Source organism: Stegodyphus dumicola, chromosome 5 (genome assembly GCF_044657685.1).
Source record: "Stegodyphus dumicola isolate Sdum_Otavi_A_Nest chromosome 5, ASM4465768v1".
Lineage (NCBI taxonomy): Eukaryota > Metazoa > Arthropoda > Arachnida > Araneae > Eresidae > Stegodyphus > Stegodyphus dumicola.
The window spans coordinates 146,751,654-146,764,667 of NC_140772.1; the positions used below are offsets into that span (position 1 = coordinate 146,751,654).

Genomic DNA, 13,014 nt, shown 5'->3' on the forward strand with positions numbered 1-13,014 from the left:
AAAACTGAGTTCAGGCCGCTGATACAAGAATGCTCAAGTGGTAAAGAAGCATGGGAAGTTCTACAGAAGCAATTCGAACTCAAAACAAAAAGAAAGGATAATTCAGTTACTGGATGAATTTTTTAGCATTAGATATACCCCAAATGAAGAAATAGGATTATTCATCGCGAGGATAAAAATGACTGCAAAGTTGGCTGAAGCTGCACACAACTTGCCAGATCTTTTTAAAGGATTTCAGGCAATAAGGAGATTACCCAAGGAATACGCCGGCATTGTACAGTTGATCTAAGGTGGAAGGACGAAGATTTTACGCTGGAAAGAATTGCTGAAGAACTGGTAAGGGAAGAAAGCCGACTTATGGTAAATGCTGATTTAGAAGACAGCAAGGTAAGCGTGTTCAATACTATTAGTTCAAATGCAGGGAAAGATACGCAGGGAAATGGGGAACAAATTCAGAGAAATGGGGAATATGAGAATAGGACCTTGTTTCATTGTCATAAATTTGGACACTTAATCGCTCAATGTGAAGAAAATGTAAGTAAAAATCAGAAATTTAAAATAGACGATAATAATGGACAGTTTAAAGATAAAGAATTAATGTTAGTAGAAAATTATGTAACAACTACAGATAAAGGAGGTAACGCAGGTAAATTTAATTGGGTCGTAGATACTGCAGCTACAACTCATTTCTGTAATAATAGAAATTTAATGACAAATTTTGAAGAAATAGTTGATATACGTATGTCTTTAGCTGTAGGAAATTCTGAAAGTAAAGTACAAGGAAAGGGTACCGTCAAATTTGCAGTAAAAGTAGGCAATCGAATAAATTGGATTGAGTTAGATAATGTGTTATATAATCCAAATCTAAAAAGAAATTTACTATCGGGAGCAAGGTTAGAAAAGGCAGGTGTTCATTTTGTGATTTCAAAAGGGAAGATGTGGATATATTTTAATAATTGGGATAGATTATGCTACGCTAAACGATATGACGGACTTTATCACGTAAAACCATTTAGATATGCAACAGATAAAAAGGAAGCTGGTTACGGTACAGAAATTGGAAAGTTAAATAAAGTAGACAATACGATGCTATGGCTTCGGAGATTTAGCCACGTAAATTTTGATTATGTTAAGAATACTAGTAAGAATCAAAGCGTGAAATGGTTACCAGAAATTGAAAAACCAATGGAGAGGTGTGAACCGTGTATTATTGCTAAATCTAGTAGAATAACTTTTAAAACTGTTCCGAAGAGATCAAATAAACCATTGCAGTCGGTTTATTTAGACGTTTGTGGCCCACTCCCAGTTTCATCTAACGGTGGGAGTAAATATTTCCTCACTATTGTGGATGACTATAGTAGATTAGTAACAGTGTATTGTATGAAAAAAAATTAATCATTCTACAACTTTAAGAATTATCATAGGCAAATGGAAAGACTGACGAATAGGAAATTAATAAGTATACGCACCGATAACGGTGAGGAATTCTGCAACAGGCAATTCGAAGGGTACTTAGCCGAAAATGGAATTAGTGTTGAACGCACAAACGCGTACAGCCCAGAAGAGAACAGTGTGTGTGAACATTTTAACGGAACGGCATTAGATGCAGTTAAAGCTATGCTTAATGATGGTAAAATGGGAAAAGAATGGTGGGCAGAAGCTCTTGGCTGTTTCATACATACATGGAACAGAGTATGTCATAAAAGCAACCGAACCCCTTATGAAATGTTTCTAAATAGAAAACCCAATGTTGTTTATTTTAAAATATTTGGTAGTTGACATGCGAAAACAGATTAGAAATAAATTACAAATGAGGTGCAAAGAAGAAATCATGGTAGGATATGTGAAGGAAACTATGGGTTATAGGATATGGCTACCAGAAGAACGCAGATTAATAGAAACCTGTAATGTGAAGTTCGTTGAAAAATTGAATTTGATGATACTTTGATTTCTGTTCCAGGATGCCATTTGCTTCCTGGAACAGAAATCAGACAAAAACTGGGATCGATGGAAAGTCGATATTAAAATGCTGGTACTGGATAGAAATTGTTGGATCTTCATAGAGGACGAAGAAGAAGAATTAGATAAAAGTACAACAAGACGTGAAAAGCAGGAATTCACATTGAGAGAGAACAGAGCCTTCACTACATTATATTATGGAATTAAAACTGAGTTCAGGCTGCTGATACAAGAATGCTCAAGTGGTAAAGAAGCATGGGAAGTTCTACAGAAGCAATTCGAACTCAAAACAAAAAGCAAGGATAATTCAGTTACTGGATGAATTTTTTAGCATTAGATATACCCCAGACAAAAACTAAGTTTAAAAGACTAGAGGAACCTGAGCTATTAGCAGAATCAGATGAAGAACAGGAAACTTCTAGAGAAGAAATAAAGTTCTCAGATGATAAATTTACCCCGAAAGAAGAATCAGACTTAAACTGGCAAAGAAAAGCAGTTAAAAGGCCAGACGGAAGATGTACAGACATATATTATTATGTAGAGGGAACAGACACCCGTTTTAGATCCTATAATGATATTGAAATGTATTGTGAGGCAAGAAATATTAAATTTGAAAAAGATAAGTTTGATTTTATTGGAAAAAACGAATACTCGGGTTAATTTATTATTTATTAATTTTGTAGAAAAGGAGACTAGCTCCGTGTCTGAAGAGGCAAATTCCGTAGAAATTGTTATATCACAAAATTTTAAAGAAGCACGAAAATCAGTAAATGCCGAAGAATGGGATAAGGCAATGAAAGAAGAAATTGACACAATGAAGAAAAGAAAGGTTTGGGAATTAGTCGAAAAGCCAGAAAATAAAACTATGCTAGGAAACAAATTGTTCTATATGCTAAAAAGAAATGAAAAGAATCAAGTGGTTAGATACAAAGCACGTTCAGTAGCACAGGGATTCAGGCAGAAAAGAGGTGAAGATTTTCATGACGTTTACAGTCCTGTAGTAAATTTTTCAATCATAAGAATATTTTTCACTATACTGGTATGTTTATATATGGATGGACTAATTGTCAGTTAAATGTAAAGAATGCATATTTATATGCAAACCTAAATGAAAAATATATATGACCTAACCAAAGGGATTTATTGAAGAGGAAAATAAAGTGTGTTTATTACACAAGGCCATTTACGGTCTACATCAAAGCGGCCATGAATGGTTCTGTGAATTTGAAAGTACTTTAGAAAATCTACATTTTAAGAAAATACAATGGTGTAATTGTGTTTATAAAAGTTCAGATGTAACTCTCTTGTTATATGTAGATGATATTGTGATTTTTAGTAAAGATCAATATGGTATAAAGTAATTTCACAGCTGAGTAAGTTTTTTGATCTTAAAGTATTAGGCAAAACTGAAATGTTACTTAGAATTGAATTCTTAGAGAACGAGAATGGGGTTTTTATATATCAGCAAAAATATATAGAAGAAACTTTTGAAAAATTTAAACATTTTCAGATACCAATAACTTCACTTCCCATAGATAAAAGCATTATTCTTACCAAATTAGATTGTCCATCTACAAGTGCAGAAATTGCGGAAATGCATACATTACCCTTTAGAAATCTGTTGGGATGTTTAGTTCTTGTAGCTAACAGGACAAGGCCTGATATTACATATGCAGTGAATATCTTATCACAGTTTCAGGAGAATCCTGGAATTAGGCATTGGGAAGCATTGTTGAAATTGCTTGGTTATCTCAATAGTACTAAATTATATAAATTAAAGTTATCGAAGATTAAACATCTAAATTTATATTGTTATTCAGATGCTGATTATGCAAGTAATAGGAATGACAAGTTGTCATTCCTATTATATTTATATTATATTTAGATGGAGTACTGGTAATCTGGAAAACTGTTAAACAAAAAAGTGTAAGTTTATCAACCATGGAAGCGGGGTATATCGCCTTATCTAAAGCAGCGAAGGAATTAATGTGGACAAAAAATGTCTTACAAGATGAAATTTTAAAGTTTAATTTAAGAGAATATAAACTATTTTGTGATAACAAGTCTGCCATTGATTTTTCTAGATCGCCAATAGAAAATCGCCGAACTAAGCAGAGAGACATAAAATATCACTTTATTAGAAGACTAGTAAATGATGGAGTGTTTGACCTTGAATTTATCACCAGTAAATTAAATACTGCGGACTTATTTACAAAAGCGGCGACTGCTGTTAATTTAAGGAAGTTTTGTTTAGATGTTTTCAGTGTTTAAAGACAATAAGTGCTTTCGTATAATAGAATTGAACTATGAACTTCTGTAATTCTATGTAAGTTTTGTTTTTCTATTTGCATGAGGAAAACAGGGCCGTTTGTTGGCTTTAATTTTTCCTTATGCAAATTTTGATCGGAGGTCAATCGGTGGTAAGCTAACATGGTTGCTGCTGATTGGCCGATGACGTCAAGATCTGCGGGTTGGTCGAGTATTATATGTACGTCGGTATCGGCGAATGTGTGTTTTTATGAGTTAGCATAATGCTAGTTTTCTTTCACTCAAATGATTTTAAATGTAAAGGCTACAGTGTTAGCTTATTTTAATTTACGGAATAAAGCATGAATTTTATTTAGATTAGTCTTAGCTTTAAGGGAAGCAAAATATGCTTTGCATTTATCGCCACTGCCAACACTACATATATATAAAGAAGAATGTTTGTGTATTTGTTCGCAATTAACTCAGCTACTACTATAGCTATCGTCACTAAGCTTTCTACAGTTCTTTTTTGGGTCCTGAGAAAGGTCGACATCCACTGCCTCCCCAAAAATAGCTAAAATCTGAGATATTAATTAATTCTGAAAACTCTAATTTTCGACCTCATTTTTTCGAGTAGGAACAATCTCGCACGTTGGAGATAAAAATCTGCTTTCTTTCGAGAAGTGTTGTCACTGCTTGCTTTCAAATCGTAGAGTTTGTTAAAAAAAAATTTGTAAGTTTTACGATGAAATAAAAATAGCTTTGCTCAACATTAAATACATTTGCTAGCTTTCAAATCGCAGTTTGTTAGTCAAAAATGTGTAAGCGTTACAATATATATATATAAAGAAGAATGTCTGTGTGTGTGTGTTTGTTTGTTCGCATTATTGACTTCTAATAAATTATGATAAACTTTTTGTCACATTTAATGGACTGAAATTGAATATAGGTGACATATTGGACGGAACTTGAGCTTTTACGACCTTTTGATTAGAAAGACGAAAATCATTAAAAACTGTGTGCGATTGTTGCCAATATAATGGGAGAGAATTAGTTTATTTTTCTACAGAAATTTATATTATTCTAAATTTACAAGATACATTATTCTAAATTTAACTTAACTGGCATCGGATACTTCCTCTAGTAAGTAAATAAATAAAAATGACTCATTTATAGTTTTGATCTCTGAAAGAACATGTATAATATGTAAAAAATGCTTTTTTCTCGAAAACGTCTTAGAATAGACTGCTGTTAGTAATTAAAAAGATGTAGAAAGGAAGACAAAATCTTCTCAAACCTCTTTGAGTCAAGCAGAATAAAATATTACGGTAGAATTAAAATATTCTCTCGAGAGGCAATATAAGTGGATAGCTATCTTGGTTAATTCTGACTGCTCTGGTTCATTAAGCCTAATTAGCAAATTCTGTGTTAGGTTTTTGACAAGTGAATGTCAAGCTACTAATTTCTTTTAAATAATGGCCTTCCTTTTTCTTTCCGACATTGAGTTGGAGTTAGATATTTTTCTTAATTATTGGTCAAACAGTTGATTCGAAAAAGAAAACTGAACCAGGAGTTTAATTGCCATCTTGGGGCACGTGAGTGAAAAAGCATTACTACTATTTTTTTTTTTTTTTTAAACTGAGGAGGAAGGGAAGTAAATATAAAAATTTAAAAATCTGGAAGCTTTCAGATTTTGCATTACTCCCAAAAGGGCGTTTTTTAAAGTTTTTGTGTGTTACCATTATTTATTAAATATGTTCTTTATAATATAAACAAATTCCAAATTTGGGTATAAAACAAATTCCAAATTTATTCTTCCAGATCCCCATATAGGAATGGAAGACTACGTTATTCAAAATTGGATGTCTCTAGGTACCGTTGTTTTATCACAATGCCAGAAACATACATACATTTGTGCAGATTCGTCATTATTTAATTTTTTTTAAATATAATACAGGGCTCTAATATTTGGTGGCAACAATTTGAAAAGTGATATGCCGTTTATAGTGAATCAACACAAAAATGCCAAAAACGAAATGAATGGCCCTCCTCGGTAAATTCCCCTTTGGGACAATAAAATGAAATAAAACTGAAAGTGTTCAGATTTTAAAGTCACACAAGAGAGTTTATTAAGATTTTCTACACACTCGCTGAGTTCGCAGCTTATTAGTCTGCTCTTGAACTCACTTACATAATTTGTTTTGTTATACACATTGCTTTCTTCGCTTTTACTCCGTGTAAAATTCAATGGTAAAATGACAAAAGTATTATTTTACATTTAATGCAGCATATCTTTAGAATTTCCAATACAGTAACAAGTATTGTTATGCAGTTTCATATTTTTTTCAGTCTTTAATCAGTTCATCATATTAGTATTCAGTTTTGATAGCAAGATGGCTTACAAAACATTTTTTTAACATTTTGTTATTAACATTGTGTTATATTGCTATGTGCTAACAATATTGTTAATTTTTTCTTATTGTTGTGTATTAACCTTATCTATTAAATATAAGGTTCTTCACACTTCACCACATAAAATTCAATACCAACGGCAAAATCACTAAATATTTAAAAACAGCATACTTTTAAATTGGTGATACAATGGAAGAAGACGCCATGCATATTTTTATATTTGCTATACTACTTCTATAAAAACTAGTTATCATGAAAAGTTAGAGTCGAATTTGTTTATTAAAATTGAAAGATAAATAACTTCCACTTTTCTGAATGGCAACAGCTTCGCACGCTGGAGACAAAAATATTTAGTTTCGAAGTTTCGCCGTAGGTTCCGTGGTTTCAAATCAATGAGTTCGTTAATGAAAAATTTTAAATTTTAAATGAAAAGTTTTTTAAAATATGAAATAAATAATAAAACAAATTTGAAATTCAAAAATCGGGCGTTCAGGTGCGAATGTTTGCATGCAGGACTACGCTATTCAAAATTTGCAAAAACATATGCTAGTATGCAGCTTTTAAAAATGTGACATTTTTCTGAAGTGTAAGCGGCGTAATTGGGAAGAAAGCAATGCTTAATAACAAAGCTTTAAAAATGGATAACTAGTAGCGAGTGCAAGACTAGATTAATAGACTACAAGCTGAGAGAGAGCACAGAAAACCTTAGCAAATTCATTTAAGCGACCGTAAAAATATTAAACCTTACCGAATTTTAATTTCTTCTAAATATATAAAAAAATTTTACACAAGAAATGCAATATAAAAATGTAAAAGGCAGGAACACAAGAAAACACAACCACGAAAATTACAAAGCACTTAAAACTTCCTCAGAAGATATGTGTTACGTACGAGCCGCTTGCAAAATTTGAAAGCTTTTAATATTCGCTTTAATAAAGTGAAAACTTGATTGTGTTTGCATAGAACCGCTGAAATGCCATACGTTTCATTTTGAAATAACTATCAAAGAAAAACTGATCGCATTGAAGAAGGATTGGTTTTGAACAACAAACATCATTAACATTTCCCTTTTTCTTACCTAGTAGAAGCAGACTTCAGATAAGTCAATAATTTACTGTAGAAACCAAGAAACTATCATGTTAAGCAATTTTATGCTAAATATTTAAAATATTACATCAATACCTCAAGCGCAGCCATCGCGGTAATAAAAATTGAGCCATTGTGCAAATAAAATCTGTGATTCTGTTTCTGAAAACTTGTGTATATTTGTAAAATCAAAAACAATACAAAAAATAATAAGGCAAGAACCTAGTAAACCATTTTTCATATTCTAATTATTAAGTTATTTATGTGCCATAATTTTTATTACATTTATGTGGTATGCTGTATATTATAGAGAAGAATATAAGGGGTTTGCAGAAGAAAACCATACTTTTAAAAGCAGTTGTACAAGTAACAAGTAAAAGGTCATTCTTTCATGGTCAAGACAACAACAATAAGTAAAAGCTGGAAAGCCTTTTAATATTAAAACATATTTTTATTTTTACTTATTACGTGCTCCGCCTTTAGGCATTACACGGAAATGAAGGAATGCCCTGTGGAGGTCATTTTAAGGGAAATTGGCTCGTATCTGCCTTATGCATGGGGAAAACCACGAAAACCACCGGGCAGCTAGCCCGTTTGCTGGGAATCAAACTCCAAAATGAATTACCAGAGTTCAGTGGCTTTTACTGCTCGGCTGCTGGTGGGCCTCTGAACATACTAAGAAGGGTTTTTATGAATTTCAAGAAGAGTTATTCTAGTCTTTTTTTATTCAAGAGAAAATTACTCAACTTCTTTCTATGAATATTTCATGAATCACTCGAATATTTAACTTTTTTAATCAATAACTGGATCTAAATTTTAAAAGTTTAAATAAAACACATCTCCCTATTCGAATGAAACTAAGAAATATTTATCATAATTTAAATTCTCTCGAAAATTAATAAAGTCTTAAATTTCACTGAGTAGTTAATCTAATATAAATGTACTATGACAAAACAATTAATCTACTAAACAAATTAATGTATCATTTAGGAAACGCCTTTTTCATGAAATAAGCTTTTATTTGACTTAAATTTATTTTTAAATCTAATGAGAATATCTTATTTAATTTAAAAAAGGCTCAATAAATATTATTTCCATTTTCAAAGCTGTACCAATACTCCTTTTGACTATTTAATTCCTGATCTTATTTTTAAAAATTATTTGCTATTACAAATGAATTTCTTATGACGTATTTTTCTTTTTAAATATTTCAAATGAAATTTTATACATTATGTGAAAAAGCATTTTTTTTTTTTTTTTTTTTTTTTTTTTTAATCAATGGATTTCTTCAAAAGCCCATAAATTGCATTTAAATGTGCTCGTGAAACTCTTGTATACTGTAAAATTTATTTTGGTTAGCTTTAATTATCTCATTCATTAATTAAAGGGAAATACATATTATTAATCTACTTGGTTCTATACATTTACAAATGTACACAGTTGTATATTAAGAATTTAATTTCTTAATAATAGGAAAAGTGTTAAAAATTAATATTTAATAATAATGGCACCTGGTGTCAAAACCTGAAGTATTCCTACAGAAAAAATTTCTGTCAAATGTAAATTGCTTTTCATTTGCTATATGAGATTTTTACATAGTAAATAATAAATTGCAATTTATTAAACAGAATGATTTAATGATTTGTAATTATGATTACAAATAATAATCATGCAATTATGATTAAAAATCATTAAATAATCCATAATTAAATGGAAATCATTAAATCATACATAATTAAATGGATTAATAAAATATGTAATTTAATGATTATTTAATAATAAAATGTAATTTATATTAAAGAGCATTATTTCAGTAAACAGGATTTTGACTTAAATGTTCACAAACTTCCCTTAGAAAAGGCTTTACTTATAAAATTACCCAGAAAAGCTACCTTATCTGAGAAGATTTTCAATAAATCTCTATCGATTTTGAGGGCGATCAGGCACAGTCCCTCATCTTCAGGAGTAAAACATTTTTGCGAACATCTCGCTATCTTAAAAATAGCTCTATAAGTCTAAACTGCGTCCTTCAAATTAATCATGCGATCTTACATAACACTTAATGTAGATGCCTCTTGCGAAATCAAAAAGATTGTAAATCAATAGCAATAATAATAAATAATTGTAAATAGAAACTTTTTCTAATTCAAACTGAAACTTTTGACTCCCTTCCTTCTTCCTCTGAATCTTTCTCGCTTTCATCCTAGCAAGACGCTGCTGCAATCATCTAGACTCGCTTTTATTGCCATTGTATCATGTATTGATTAGTGCTCCCTGCTGATGAAAAGTCAATATGGCTGCTCTCTGTGTTATTTTCCCAACATCAGTAGGATCAACAAGATTAATATTATCTCCTGCTTTCCAAAGTATGAAAAATGAGCTCTTGAATAATTTGACCAAGGACTCTTTTTATTGCTAGATTTTACTCAGATAAATACTACAAATGGAAGGATGAATTGATTAAAATTCAGGAAATTTAGTGGTACGGAGGATTCAGAAATCAGTACTCCCAATAATCATAACTCATTATAGCAGCTGAAAGGAAACTGAATGTTACCTGCTATTGTTTTTGTGAGTCAGACAAACTTCGGATGGCAGTCATGGGTACAAAAGTCCACCTGTGGTTTCAAGGTCTATGCTAGAGTGTTGCACTGGCATGTAAATATTGTCATTTCAGTCTCTCTCCAACTGTTAATTGGTGAGAAATCTTGAACATGCATTGTGCAAAGCAGGAGTTGAACATCCTGTGTATAAAGAATATGTAGGGCAATGTGAGGAACATTGGTTTGCCCATTGTTCTATTGAAAGGAGAGGGGACAGAAGCCCTGGATATATTCATAGCCATGGGCATTAAAACCTCAGTAATATGATAGTGACTGGTAAGAGTACCAGATATGCACACTACAGGTAAACAGGATGTGCATCCAGTGCACCTCATACTGTTGCTGGGCCAGCATAATGATGAAAAATGCAAGCTTCGAATATGCATTCTCCACACATGGATATGACTATCACAACATTTTAAAAGAAAAGTGGGACTTATTCGAAATGGTGACATCACACTTTTCATGAACCTGTGTTTGGTGCTGAACACACCATCAAAGGCATTGATTCCTGTGTCAGAGTGTGAAAGAAAGCTGAAGTAATGCTCACTTTACAAATAATCTACAATGCTTCAGATGCCATTGAGCCATACTTGATGTTAAGCGATATATCCAGTTTCCTATAAAAAATTCCTAACAGTCATGTGGGCAAGATATCTGTCATTTGGGGCAATAGTGAGAGAAGACCAATGAGATTCTCAGGCCAATCTCTGTGGTTCTCCTGGAGTTATTAACTGCAAAGGCTAGCAAAAATCATTAGACCAAAATGATTAGCAGTTGGGATACACAGTAATTCACAATACTGAGTCCCCTTGCAACTGAATTCTGAGACATGTTAGTATGAATTGCTTCTTGTCTTATGAGACATTACATGACCCCCAACCTTCAAAATAACAAGTAAACATAATGTATGGATGAAAAACTGGCATTTTAGTCTGCCTTTTTAAATTACTTTGTAGTGTTATTTACTCTTTCATATAATGTACACATGCTGTGGAATACTGAACATTTGCATATCCCAGCATGTTCTACTTTTTATGCAAATTTCAGATTTGATGTATGATTCTGTCATGGTGTAATGATTCAAATGGCCAACAGCTACAAATAACAGTTCATTACATATAAATTTTACAACCTTGGTAAGCATTTCCAGATAAAAAATCTTCATCTGAAGAAAATACAAATTGCTGTTCCTCGAGCAGTGTTTTTTTCAGTGCCTTTTGATATTAGACAATGATCAAACTATTGAATACACTGAAAACAATACATTCAATACAAAAGCTCTGAAAAGGACTCAGTAGTGAATGGCATTAATTGATTGCAAAAGATGCTTCCTGACCCAGTTAAAGCAACACCTCTAACAGTTTAGAAACTCAACAAATTAAAAACAGCTTAGGAAATTATTTAGGACATTACTACTTAAATAATTATTTAACTCATAATTATTAATTTAATGCAATTCTAATTCTAGAAAAGACTGGTCCAAATTCTAGAACCAAGTGCTTTTGTTAGATCAAATTGAGTCGATTTTATGTCAATTTTCGGCAATGACTCCCCAAGTCTCTGGGCTCATTCCAATGAAGGCCAGGAAAACACTAAAATTATCATAAAAGGCACAAGGATTTTTATGTGCTGTAAGTTTTAGAAATTATATTAAGAAGTGGAATATTCCACAGATATACTTTACACTTATTGTTTTGGGCAGTATGCTAATATCCCATGTTACGATTGCCCTGTTTGTTAGTGATAAAGAATGAAAAAAAAAAAAAAAATTGTGCTAAGTTTAAAGCTTATTTTAAAATAAGTTTCATTTCTCAGCTTGATGTGTAATTAATTTAGTCACCGTTATGGATTTAAGCACCCAGCAAGTATCTGACCTTTGGAGGGTAAGAAAAAGTTTATTTTGAATGTAGTAGTTGATTAAAATTGGCAAAATTGATTCATAGCTGTAATCAGAAAGAAAATAAATATTGGAAATCAAAGGAAAAAACTTGTTTTCCTATTTGGGTAAGAAAATGTTCAACACATTGCAGAAAAATGTGTGTAGCTACTAAACATATTTTCCTGATAAATGAGCAAGAGCAAAAAATTACTTCTTTGTGTTTATTATGAATGTGCGAAATGTGAAAAAATGAACACGTGAAAAAAAATGTGTGTAGCTACTAAACATATTTTCCTGATAAATGAGCAAGAGCAAAAAATTACTTCTTTTTGTTTATTACTATGTGATTTTATGAATTAAGAAATGTGAAATATTATTAAATTACTTCAAACACTACTTTCTACCCTAAATCTGGTTTACTAATTTTAAAGATAATATTTATTACTTTTCAATCCTCTTCAGCTCCAATATGTGTCTCCTACTAACAAGAAATTAGCCACCCCTTTTTACTGCATTGTCTTCTTCATATAAATGCAATTTTATATACTAATTCCAGCTATTACATTATAAAGAATTTAGTCTACGGAAAAGTCACTTCATGTTCTCATTATGCTGCCAGAGTATAACTTTGAAATTTTAAATGAAAAAACTGAGAATGCAAATGTCCTTTTAAAACAAATGCTAACAAAATGCAAAAAAGAAAACTCTATTATAATACAGAAATAAAAAAACTGCAAGTAACTTCTTTTCTTGATATTTTCTGTCACATTGCAAATATTAAGTAAATCTTTCATTTTCTAAAGTATTAATCCTAGAAATGATTTC

At 31.5% G+C, this 13,014-nt stretch overlaps 2 protein-coding genes across 3 annotated transcripts in view; one reads left to right on the forward strand and one right to left on the reverse strand.

The window, feature by feature from the left end:
- Positions 1 to 3,670, reverse strand: part of LOC118180493 (transcription factor unc-3-like) — an 81,445-nt gene extending 77,775 nt beyond the window's left edge. The window contains exon 1 of one of the 2 annotated variants that reach the window (XR_015041286.1): positions 3,567 to 3,670. The gene's annotated coding sequence lies outside the window, so the exon portion shown is untranslated. Of the gene's footprint in view, positions 1 to 3,513; positions 3,532 to 3,566 lie in introns of those variants that run through there. The other variant, XR_015041285.1, reaches the window with a different exon arrangement.
- Positions 1 to 13,014, forward strand: part of LOC146997289 (uncharacterized) — a 330,931-nt gene that overhangs the window by 54,246 nt on the left and 263,671 nt on the right. The window lies entirely within an intron of this gene.